Here is a 12,086-nt window from a genome sequence, read left to right on the forward strand (position 1 = left end):
ATCGATACCAGCAGATCAGGTATGACAGACAGTTCTTTACCTAAAACGCAGAAGTCCACAGAGGAGACGAGAGAACAGAACAGAGCGCACTGCTGAACGCCTCAAAACGGTTGTCTCATATCCTGCACTCCGTTATGTGTGCTGCAGCCTGATGCGTGGGTGCCGGTATGCATACCTTGTGTACGGTAACGGCCCGCACCTGGCTTAATCGTTAACCCCACACGGTTAAGGCTGTCACTTCCGACCCGTCACATTGTCCCATTTAGAACCCCGCGAGCCGCTACATACGCATATAACAAACTCATGGCATAGGAAGTCACAAGGCTGGCGTGATGACGTATGTACGTGCGCGTGATAGCCCCCTGTGATTAGTCACGGTTGAGCGCTGCGCGGTGCAGCCAGCCGCATTTATGTCCGATAAGCACGCGCGCGAATTGAGCTGTCCCTGCTCTCTCTCTCTGTGTGTGTGTGTGTGTGTGTGTGTGTGTGTGTGTGTGTGTGTGTGTGTGTGTGTGTGTGTGTGTGTGTGTGTGTGTGTGTGTGTGTGTGTGTGTGTGTGTGTGTGTGTGTGTGTGTGTGTGTGTTTTAAAATGCGTGCCCATGACGTGGCATAGGCCAGCTTCAGTGCCCCTACTTATTTAGGCTACCAGACTGGAAAATTAATTGGATTTTAATTTAACAATATCACCCACGGAGAGAAGCGTTGTGATGGTTATAGCCTGGATTCTTCAGTGTAGCTAAAGTGGACTTTCAGGTAAGTCATTCACCAATGCGTCCTTATATAACTGTATTGCTTATCACATCACCCCACCATGCTCATTCAGAACCACACTTAGCCATGCAGGTTGAGGATGATATTCTTATAGCCTTATAAGTAAGTAGTACACTAGTAGAGATAATAGACTACAGCACAGTGGAAATGGTATTGAGCCCAGGTCATCTATGCTTTCCAAGACAGTGTTAGCCCAGTGAGCATAAAGCTAAGGCATTCACCAAATAACCTCAGCTATACTTTGAACTCAGTAACTGATACATTTTTACATTTTAGTCATTTAGCAGACGCTCTTATCCAGAGCAACTTACAGTAGTGAATGCATACATTTCATTTCATGCATTTTCTTTTCTTTTTGTACTGGCCCCCCGTGGGAATCAAACCCACAACCCTGGCGTTGCACACACCGTGCTGGCGTTGCAAACACCATGCTCTACCAACGGAGCCACAGGGAAGCCTAGGCTAGACATCAACTGTGTTACTTGAGTCAAGGCACTGTGTTACTTGAGTCAAGGCACCAATTACCTTTTTTCACCTATGTGAAATGAACTGAATCAACTGTGTATTGATCCCCGGTCATCTGTGTAACTCAAGATGGTGTTTGCCTGAGGAGCTAAAGTCTATATACACTGTATAGCTATTAGCTTTGGATTACACCAAGGATTTTCACAATGGCAGGCATGGGCCCAGTACTGTTTCCTGTTGTTTGTTAATTGACTGGTTTCCAGGTAAGTATTGAAGGTGGGTCTATAACACAATGAAGATTTAACAAGAATTACATAAAGCATTACAGTATTATGGTACAACATACAATGCTGGTAATGTAGTGTTTACTTCTGTAGATTATATTTCCCAGATGGTGGATTGTGGTTGGGTTCGTGACTGAGATTGACTAGAAATCAGGATAGGGGTTAATTCTGTTTCTGGACCTGGAGAACCATCCCTAAAAGCTTCAGGTAGTGCAGTATAGCAACCTGGTCTCAGAGCATTTCGTATTATTGTGTAGGTAAATTCCAATAAAATTGAAAAACATATATGTTACGAATTTGCAATAAATATGATATGCTATGAATTTTAACTAGGTGGCTGGCTAACGTTAGCTAGCTGGCTAACGTTAGCTAGGCTAGGGATTAGGGTTAGGACTTAGGGTTAAGGTTAGGGTTACATTTATGAGTTAGGTTAAAGGGTTAAGGTAAGGGTTAGGGGAAGGATTAGCTAAAAGGATTAAGGTTAGGGTTAGGGGAAGGCTTAGCTAAAAGAGTTACGGTTAGGGTAGTTGCTAAGAAGTAGTAAGTAGTTGAAAAGTTGCTAATTAGCTAAAATGCTAAAGTTGTACATGTTGACATTCGAACTCACATCCTTTGGGTTGCTAGACGTTCGCATTATACACCCACCCCGGCCAACTACCCTACTTTTGTTTTTTCCATAAGTAACCATCTGTCTTATGTAACCATACCAAATGGAATATATAATTCTAATGTGAGTGTTTTCCGGATTTACTTTTACTATGTTACGTCTAGTCTATGAGACCAGGCTGAGCATAGCGCAGCAACTTTTGGGAAGCGCAGTTGCCCCAAACTGATTGAAGACATTGGTTATGTTTTTCTGATCATAGATCTATGTAGCAGACAGTGTGTAATCCCATTGGTAGGGTTTGATTTCTGTATAAACAAGTTGAGGATGGGAAACCGTGTGTGAGAGAGAGAGACTATGCATCGGCCTAAACATCATCGCCACAGGTAACTTCCACAAAGCTGTGAATTATCTGAGAGACAAGGCAAGAAGGGCCTTCTATGCCATCAAAAGGAACATAGAATTTGACATACCAATTAGGATCCCATTGCCCTTTATGGTTGTGAGGTCTAGGGTCCGCTCAACAACAAGAATTCACAAAATGGGACAAACACCAAATTGAGACTCTGCATGCAGAATTCTGCAAAAATATCCTCAGTGTACAATGTAAAACACCAAATAATGCATGCAGAGCAGAATTAGGCCGATATCCGCTAATTATCAAAATCCAGAAAAGAGCCGTTAAATTCTACAACCACCTAAAAGGAAGCGATTCCCGAAACTTCCATAACAAAGCCATCACCTACAGAGAAATTAATCCGGAGAAGAGCCCCCTAAGCAAGCTGGTCCTGGGGCTCTGTTCACAAACACAAACACACCCCACAGAACCCCAGGACAGCAACACAATTAGACCCAACCAAATCATGAGAAAACAAAAAGATAATTACTTGACACTATGGAAAGGATTTACAAAAATACAAAGCAAACTAGAATACTATTTTGCAATAAACAGAGTACACAGTGGCAGAATACCTGGCCACTGTGACTGACAAAAAATTAAGTAAATCTCTGACTTTGTACAGATTCAGTGAGCATAGTCTTGCTATTGAGATAGGCTGCAGAAAGCAGACCTGGCTCTCAAGAGAAGACAGGCTATGTGCACACTGCCCATAAAATGAGGTGGAAACTGATCTGCATTTCCTAACCTCCTGCCAAATGTATGATCATATTAGAGACACATATTTCCCTCAGATTACACAGACCCACAAAGAATTTGAAAACAAATCTAATTTTGATAAACTTCCATATCTATTGGGTGAAATACCACAGTGTGCAATCACAGCAGCAAGATTTGTGACCTGTTGCCACAAGAAAAGGGCAACCAGTGAAGAACTAACACAATTGTAAATACAGCCAATATTTGTGTTTATTTATTTTCCCTTTTGAACTTGAACTATTTGCACATCATTACAACACTGTATATAGACATATGACATTGTAAATGTCTTTATTATTTTGGAACTTTTATGAGTGTAATGTTTACTGTTAATTTTAAATTGTTTATTTCACTTTTGTTTATTATCTATTTAATTTGCTTTGGCAATGTAAACATACAGTATGTTTCCCATGCCTTAAATTAGAGAGAGACTGTACCTCCTTTCTGAGGATGTTGCAGTGGTGATGGCTATTGGACTTTCTATCATGCAACTTGAGAGCCTGTTTGTAGACAGACTGAATTGGCTTTAATGTTGTACATTAAGCTTGGGCCCAACTAATCAAGCAGTATGTTAAGTGGGGGAGGATCATAGCATTGAAGTACATTTTTGCTGCCTGTGTAGTCAAACAATTCTGTATATCAGAAATTAGCCAGGTTGAATTTGGTTATTTGGGTTACCATTTTCACCTGCTTTTTGAAAGGGAGATTGTATGATGCCAAGGTACTTAAAAACGAATACCACCTGGAGCTTCTCCCCTGACACATAGACGTCTGGCTCAGTAGCATCAGTTACACATAGACGTCTGGCTCAGTAGCATCAGTTACACATAGACGTCTGGCTCAGTAGCATCAGTTACACATAGACGTCTGGCTCAGTAGCATCAGTTGCCCTCTGTGAAGAATATACAGACTGCTTTTTTCACATTGCGGTGCTAACATGAGTCACTTAGCCACTTTGTAACATTGACCATTGCTGCAGTGAGCTCTTGTGCAGCTTGCTGTTTGCTCTTTGCATGCGCATAAAACGCTGTATCGTCTGCATACATTTGTACTTTAGACCCAGTACAAACAGAAGATAAGAACATGAATGTGCAGGCTGAACAGGAGGGGCCCCAGTGATGACCCCTGGGGCACACCCACATCATAGCTGTGGCTGGGCGACATCTCACTGCATTTCATTGGGCGACATGTCATTGGGCGACATCTCATTGCATCTCATTGGGCGACATCTCATTGCATCTCATTGGGCGACATCTCATTGCATCTCATTGGGTGACATCTCATTGCACATACAGGATTAGCCACCACACCTCTGTGTAGTGTGCATGCATTTGAAAAGCATAGATAAAAAGATAGCAGGGTGTCACTGTGGTTTGTGTGATGGCTGTTAGAGATTCAGATTCAGAGTGTTTAATCGTCACATGTACAGGGTTGCAGTTGTGATTGCAGGGTACAGTGAAAATCTCAGGCTCCGAGCTACAACATGCAGGACAAATGTGAAGTAAAACAATGAAAATGGTAATGAAAAAGATACAATATAAATAGCACTATATACGTCATAACAACTGTGTCAGTGATGAATAAATAAATGTCTATTGGGGTGGAGGCAGAGTAAAGACTGTTGAGGGGGTGGGGATGTCATAGGGGGAGCAACATGACCATTGAGGGGGTGTGGGGGCCAAGTGAAATAAAAACAATAACAATTATAGCGGGGGGTGGGAGCAGGTAGCTGACTAGTGGTGGACTGTTCAGCAGCCTGATGGTCTGAGGGTAGAAACTATTGGCCAGTCTTCCAGTTTTTGCCTTGTTGCTCCCGTACTGCCCTCGTCCGAGTGATTGAAGCGTGGAGAACAGAGAATGGCTTGGGTGGCTATGGTCCCTGTTGATCTTGGCCTTCCTGCGACACCTGTTGTTGTAGGTGTCCTGTAGGGCAGACAGTGTGCACCCAGTGGTGCGTTCGACTGAACATATCACCCTCTGAAGTGTCTTGCGGTGGTGGAGTTGCCGTACCAGGCTGTGATGCAGCCAAACAGTATGCTCTCGATGGAGCTCCTGTATAACACTGTGAGGGCCCTCGGTGACAGGCCAAATTCCTTCAGCATCATGAAGAAATTCGGCCTGCTAGGGGATACATCCATGTTTGTCATCATGACACATCAATTATCTCTGCTAACACTGCCAGGCTAGATGTGCCCTCTGTGCAGTGTGTGTGTGTGTTGTGTGTGTGTGTGTGTTCGTGTGTGTTCGTGTGTGTTCGGTGTGTGTGTGTGTGTGTGTGTGTGTGTGTGTGTGTGTGTGTGTGTGTGTGTGTGTGTGTGTGTGTGTGTGTGTGTGTGTGTGTGTGTGTGTGTGATAGAGAGATTATACTTTGTCTGCTTGTGCAGAATTTCCCGTTGCATCGCATGCTCCACGTCACACATATATAACACAGGTGTGTGTCCTCAGAAGATGGCTGATCCTTTGTCTGAGTCTGTCTGTATCCAGGTGTGCTGTGCTCTGTTCTATTGTGCTGTGTGGGGCTGACTGACTGACTCTGAGAAGGGTCGGTTGTGTGACCTCTCTCACAATGATAGTGCTGTACGAGATAACCCTGTCAAAAAGACTAGCCGGGCCCAAGACCAGAAAAAACACATTGCTTAATCGGAATCTATGGCGGGCTGAGGTGAGAGTGGGACAAGTGCCAGGGAGGAGGAATGGAGAACAAAGTAATGAATTGTGTAATACTGTTATTTAACTATTTATTACACAATTCATCACTTTGCTCTCCATTCCTCCTCCCCGCCACATGTGGAAATATCCTACTGTACATTTGCTTGAGTGCCTCCATGTTTTTCTATTTCTACAAAATGTACTAAATTTTTATTCCATTCAGCATATTTAATGTCATTATTCCATTGTATTATTCTTATCATGCAGCATTGTTGAGAGTGAACCTGCAAGAAGGCATTTCATTGTACTGTGCACCATGTGTATCCTGTGTATACAAATACACTTGACTTGGGACAGCGGCAGAGTCTAGACATGCTGAACTGACCTGAAGAGCAGTGAGACTAACATTTATGTGGCAGTTCTGAGTTGTGACATTCTTCTAAAAATGGTGTGTCTCTCATACAGAAATTAAACTTCAACGTCTGGGTCAATCAATGGTGCGGGTGTATCCGGAGCGAATGTGCGTCTGTAGACTCCAGTCAGTGAAGTAGATTTCCATTGGAGTGTATTCAGGCGTATGGGGGGCCTGATAGGCCTACGTAACACACATTTGAATCCTTGCAGGAATGCAAAAAATATGGAAACTCACAGGGTTCCCCTTAATCGTCACATTTAAGAGGATTCAGCTTTGGATTTAGAGCATGATATTTCTTTCATACTGGAATTATGGTCACATTCTCACATTTCTGAGCATTCATCAGAGCCCCATTCGTGAAATTCTCAATTTGGATGTTAGGTGTGTGGTAGAGTAGAGTAGATCTGATTGTATTGGGAAATATAGGCCATTTGTTAGTCAGCACAACAAAGAAGGCAATAAAATTCACATTATTTAAGGTTCACATGGTTACAAATGAATTGCCAGAAAGTTGTTCCAGCAGACTTTGGGCCACAGGAAGTCAGTGTAAGCCGTCAGAACAGACACAGAGAAAATGGAAAGATCTGACCCAGGTCAGTCTGTTAACCAGTCATTATAACTACTGGCGGTATGTGGGGTTTTCTTTCTTGGCAGCCTCCATTGCAAAAACTCACGCCATCACTCTGTCTGTCTGTCTGCCCGGTTACACTGGTGTATGGACGTTTGTTTTAGTATAAATACACTGAACAAAAATATAAATGCATCATGTAAAGTGTTGGTCCCATGTCTCATGTGCTAAAATAAAAGATCCCAGAAATGTTCCATAAGCACAAAAAGCATATTTCTCTCATTGTGTGCACAAATTTATTTACATAACTCTTAGTGAGCATTTCTCAAATTCTCCACTAAAATGTCCAGATTTGTCACACAACACAATGCCACAGATGTCTCAAGTTTTGATGGAGTGTGCAATTGGCATGCTTACTGCAAGAATGTCCACAGAGATATCCAGAGAATTGAATATTAATTTCTCTACCATAAGCCAACTTGAACGTCATTTTAGCGAATTTGATAGTACGTCGAACCAGCCTCACAACCGCAGACCACGTGTATGGCATCGTGTGGGCGAGTAGTTTTCTGATGTCAATGTTGTGAATAGAGTGCCCATGGTGGTGGTGGGGTTATGGTATGGGCAGGCATAAGCTATGGACAACGAACACAATTGCATTTTATCGATGGCAATTTGAATGCACAGAGGTACCGTGACGAGATCCTGAGGCCCATTGTCATGTCTTTCATCCGCCTCAATCACCTCATGTTTCAGCATGATAATGCACAGCCTTATGTTGCAAGGATCTGTACACAATCCCTGGAAGCTGAAAATGTCCCAGTTCTTCCATGGCCTGCATACTCACCAGACATGTCACCCATTGAGCATGTTTGGGACGCTCTGGTTCAACGTGTACGACAGCGTGTTCCAGTTCCCGCCAATATCCAGCAACTTCGCATAGCCATTGAAGAAGTGTGGGATAACATTCCACAGGCCACAATCAACAGCCTGATCAACTCTATACGAAGGAAAAGTGTTGTGCTGCATGGGGCTAATGGTGGTCACACAATCAATCAATCAAATGTATTTTTTAAGCCCTTCTTACATCAACTGATGCCACAAAGTGCTGCACAGAAACCCAGCATAAAACCCCAAACAGCAAGCAATGCAGGTGTAGAAGCATGGTGGCTAGGAAAAACTCCCTAGAAAGGCCAGAACCGAGGGAGAAACCTAGAGAGGAATCAGGCTATGAGGGGTGGCCAGTCCTCTTCTGGCTGTGCCAGGTGGAGATTATAACAGAACATGGCCAAGATGTTCAAATGTTCATAGATGACCAGCAGGGTCAAATAATAATCACAGTGGTTGTAGAGGGTGCAAATGATTCAGAGTATCTCTACCGCTCCTGCTGTCTCTAGAAAGTTGAAAACAGCAGGTCTGGGACAGGTAGCACGTCCGGTAAACAGGTCAGGGTTCCATAGCTGGAGGCAGAAAAGTTGAAACTGGAGCAGCAGCACGACCAGGTGGACTGGGGACAGCAAGGAGTCATCAAGCCAGGTAGTCCTGAGGCATGGTCCTAGGGCTCAGGTCCTCCGAGAGAGCGAGAGCGAGAGAGAATACTTAAATTCCCTCAGGACACCAGATAAGACAGGATAAATACTCAAGATATAACAGACTGACCCTAGTGCCCCGACACAAACTATTTCAGCATAGATACTGGAGGCTGAGACAGGAGGGGTTGGGAGACACTGTGGCCCTGTCCGACGAAACCTCCGGACAGGGCCAAACAGGCAGGATATAACCCCACCCACTTTGCCAAAGCACAGCCCCCACACCTCTAGAGGGATATCTTCAACCACCAACTTACCATCCTGAGACAAGGCCGAGTATAGCCCATAAAGATCTCCCCCACAACACAACCCAAGGGGAGGCGCCAACCCAGACAGGAAGATCACGTCAGTGACTCAACCCACTCAAGTGACGCACACCTCCTAGGGATGGCATGGAAGAGCACCAGTAAGCCAGTGACTCAGCCCCTGTAATAGGATTTGAGGAAGAGAATCCCAGTGGAGAGAGGGGAACCAGCCAGGCAGAGACATCAAGGGTGGTTCGTTGCTCCAGTGCCTTTCTGTTCACCTTCACACTCCTGGGCCAGACTGCACTCAATCATAGGACCTACTGAAGAGATGAGTCTTCAATAAAGACTTAAAGGTTGAGACCGAGTCTGCGTCTCTCACATGGATAGGCAGACCATTCCATAAAAACGGAGCTCTATAGGAGAAAGCCCTACATCCAGCAGTTTGCTTAGAAATTCTAGGGACAGTAAGGAGGCCTGCGTCTTGTGACCGTAGCGTACGTGTAGGTATGTACGGCAGGACCAAATCGGAAAGATAGGTAGGAGCAAGCCCATGTAATGTTTTGTAGGTTAGCAGTGAAACCTTGAAATCAGCCTTTGCCTTAACAGGAAGCCAGTGTAGAGAGGCTAGCACTGGAGTAATATGATCAAATTTCTTGGTTCTAGTCAAGATTCTAGCAGCCATGTTTAGCACTAACTAAAGTTTATTTAGGGCTTTATCCGGGTAGCCGGAAGGTAGAGCATTGCAGTAGTCTAACCTAGAAGTGACAAAAGCATGGAGAAATTGTTTTGCATCATTTTTGGACAGAAAGTTTCTGATTTTTGCAATGTTACGTAGATGGAAAAAAGCCATTACACCAGATACTGACTGGTTTTCTGATAAATGCCCCTACCTTTTTTAAGGTATCTGTGACAAACATTCCCAGTCATGTGAAATCCATAGATTAGTGCCTAAATTATTTATTTCAATTGACTGATTTCCTTATATGAACTGTAACTCAGTCAAATCTTTGAAATTGTTGCATGTTGCGTTTATATTTTTGTTCAGTATAGAATGCCATTTGCTGCCAAAGAGGACAGCAGTGGAGGCTGCTGAGGGGAGGACGGCTCATAATAATGGGTACAATAGAGTAAATGGAATGGTATAAATCACATCAAACATGTAGTTCCCATGTGGTTGATACCATTCCATTAACTCCCTTCTAGTCTTTATTATGAGCCGTCCCCCCTCAGCAGCCTCCACTTGAGGACAGAAATGGGTAACCAAAGTGGATAGTGAGACTGCAGAGATGCATAGTGTTGGCACTGTTGGGGGGGGGGGGGTGGTTCTGGTTGGGCAGTAGGTGTGCTCAGAGGGTTAATGATTCTCTTCCCTCTTTTTCCTCCCCTCTTTTCTCCAACAGGAAGTGAGGTGGCAACGGGACACAAAAGTGCTCACCCCGGCAACGCTTCAAGAGAGCGCTTCTCCATAGCAACTGTGTGGCAGCCTGTGCCAGTTCTGTCCCTGCGGTTCTTTGAGCCCAGGAGAATGTCAGGAGAGATTTGGAACTTTCGCTTGGGCTTGGATGAATAGCAGTCCACCGACCATCCCCTCCCCCCTCCACTATTTCCTTTAGTCGAGAGGCCTAAACAAGCAACTTCAACCGTCAGGTTTATGGGTCTTAATGTTTTTGTCTGACACCGCATTACTCTGGCTGAAAATACTTACTTGTGCTCTTTCAAAGTTTTGATAAGGTAGGAAGGACTGTGCTTCACTGTAACTTTGTTGAAAGGTAATTCAATTGAATCATTCAATAGGATTGACTAGGAAACTTGTGCTATTAGGAACATACCACAAAACACTACACAAATTGAATGCAAATTGAATGTACATAAAATGTAAAAAATTGTCCAGCACATATAATTCAAATCTGAACACTACATTTGCACCATCTGCAACTACAGGGCTTTCCAGAGGGTGGTGTGGTCAGTCCAACGCATCACCAGGGGCACACTGCCTGCCCTCCAGGACATCTACAGCACCTGGTGGCACAGGAAGGCCAAGAAGATCATCAAGGACCTCAGCCACCTGAGCCACGGCCTGTTCACCCCACAACCATCTAGAAGGCGGAGACAGTACAGGTGCATCAAAGCTGGGAAAGAGAGACAGAAGCTGTTTTTCTATCTCCAGGCCATCAGACTGTTAAACAGTCACCACTAGCCAGCCTCCACCCAGTACCCTGTCCTGAACCTTAGTCACTGTTAATAGCCGGCTACCACCCTGCACCTTGGAGTAATTGAACACTGGTCACTTTGATAATGTTTACATACTATTTCACCCACTTTAAAATATATATAGTGCATTCTAGTCATGACTCATGTGAGAGCAAAATTACAAGATTATGTTATGATACTGTTTATGCACCGAATGGTTGTTTTATGCAGTAGAGTAGGGTTCTTAGAACTCTCTCTTCCTTTCTGAGTGAACTGAGAGGAGTCTTTTGAAGCTTTGACCGGCAACTGATTAAGTGATGGCTTGGTGATAAAAACCAAACAGCCACATTCCATTCTATGATTAGTGGTGCATTTCAGAGATAGCCTGAAGGAATAGAACAAACATTTAATTGTTCTCATCCTTGTATCTGAGAAACTTAGCCTGGAGGAGTAAAATAACACCCCCCGTGCAGGTAATGACAGGATGAACCCAGACTAAGCAGCCATGACTAAGCATTCTTAGTATCAGCTATATAAAAGAAACAGCATTGCATGTGAAGGTTAGGCTGCTCAGCCCAACAGTCAAGTGTTTGGATGACTAGTCTCATTATTTCAATAATTCGATATTGAATAAAGATGATTGTCATTTCTTCAAGGTCTCTCTCACTTGATTAGAATATTCCACCTCACTCATCCTATATAACTTTTTGTTTTCTGGATTATGTGTGTATAGTTTTTTTAATGTATTTTTTTATTGCTAGGTATTAAGGCACTGTTGGAGCTAGAAACACAAATATTTTTCTGCGATAACATCTGCTAATCTGTACGCGATGAAAAACAGATTTGATTTTAATTAAAAGCTATCATACTAACAGCACAATTTCAAGGAACCCAGGCCACATCATCACCAACCACAGTACAGAGCACAGTACAGTAACTGACAGATCTGTAAATCAGTCAGCCAGTCAATCGGTCAGTTAGGACAGAAACTTGGATAGTGGTTGTCAGAAAGGTACAGTAGAGTTATGTCAGAAACCTACACAGTGACCATAATGAATATCTACGGTGGACGACATCACTCATTCATCCTAAACTCACTGACCAATATATTATGCAGCTAATCAACCACACATCAACCTGCATCAT

The 12,086-nt window shown here is 43.6% G+C and overlaps 1 protein-coding gene and 1 long non-coding RNA gene across 3 annotated transcripts in view; one reads left to right on the forward strand and one right to left on the reverse strand.

The window, feature by feature from the left end:
• The window catches only part of LOC106583117 (solute carrier family 41 member 1), a 67,836-nt gene extending 67,520 nt beyond the window's left edge, over nucleotides 1-316 (reverse strand). The window contains exon 1 of one of the 2 annotated variants that reach the window (XM_014166950.3): nucleotides 176-316. The gene's annotated coding sequence lies outside the window, so the exon portion shown is untranslated. Of the gene's footprint in view, nucleotides 1-40 lie in introns of both variants that reach the window. The other variant, XM_014166949.3, reaches the window with a different exon arrangement.
• A 105-nt stretch (nucleotides 317-421) lies between these two features.
• On the forward strand, nucleotides 422-11,590 carry LOC106583118 (uncharacterized). Its single transcript, XR_001323444.3, has 3 exons — nucleotides 422-754; nucleotides 10,151-10,481; nucleotides 10,692-11,590. It is a non-coding gene; the product is annotated as an uncharacterized LOC106583118 (long non-coding RNA).
• Nucleotides 11,591-12,086: the final 496 nt, after the last annotated feature.

Source organism: Salmo salar, chromosome 22 (genome assembly GCF_965601325.2).
Source record: "Salmo salar chromosome 22, fSalSal1, whole genome shotgun sequence".
Taxonomy (NCBI): Eukaryota; Metazoa; Chordata; class Actinopteri; order Salmoniformes; family Salmonidae; genus Salmo; species Salmo salar.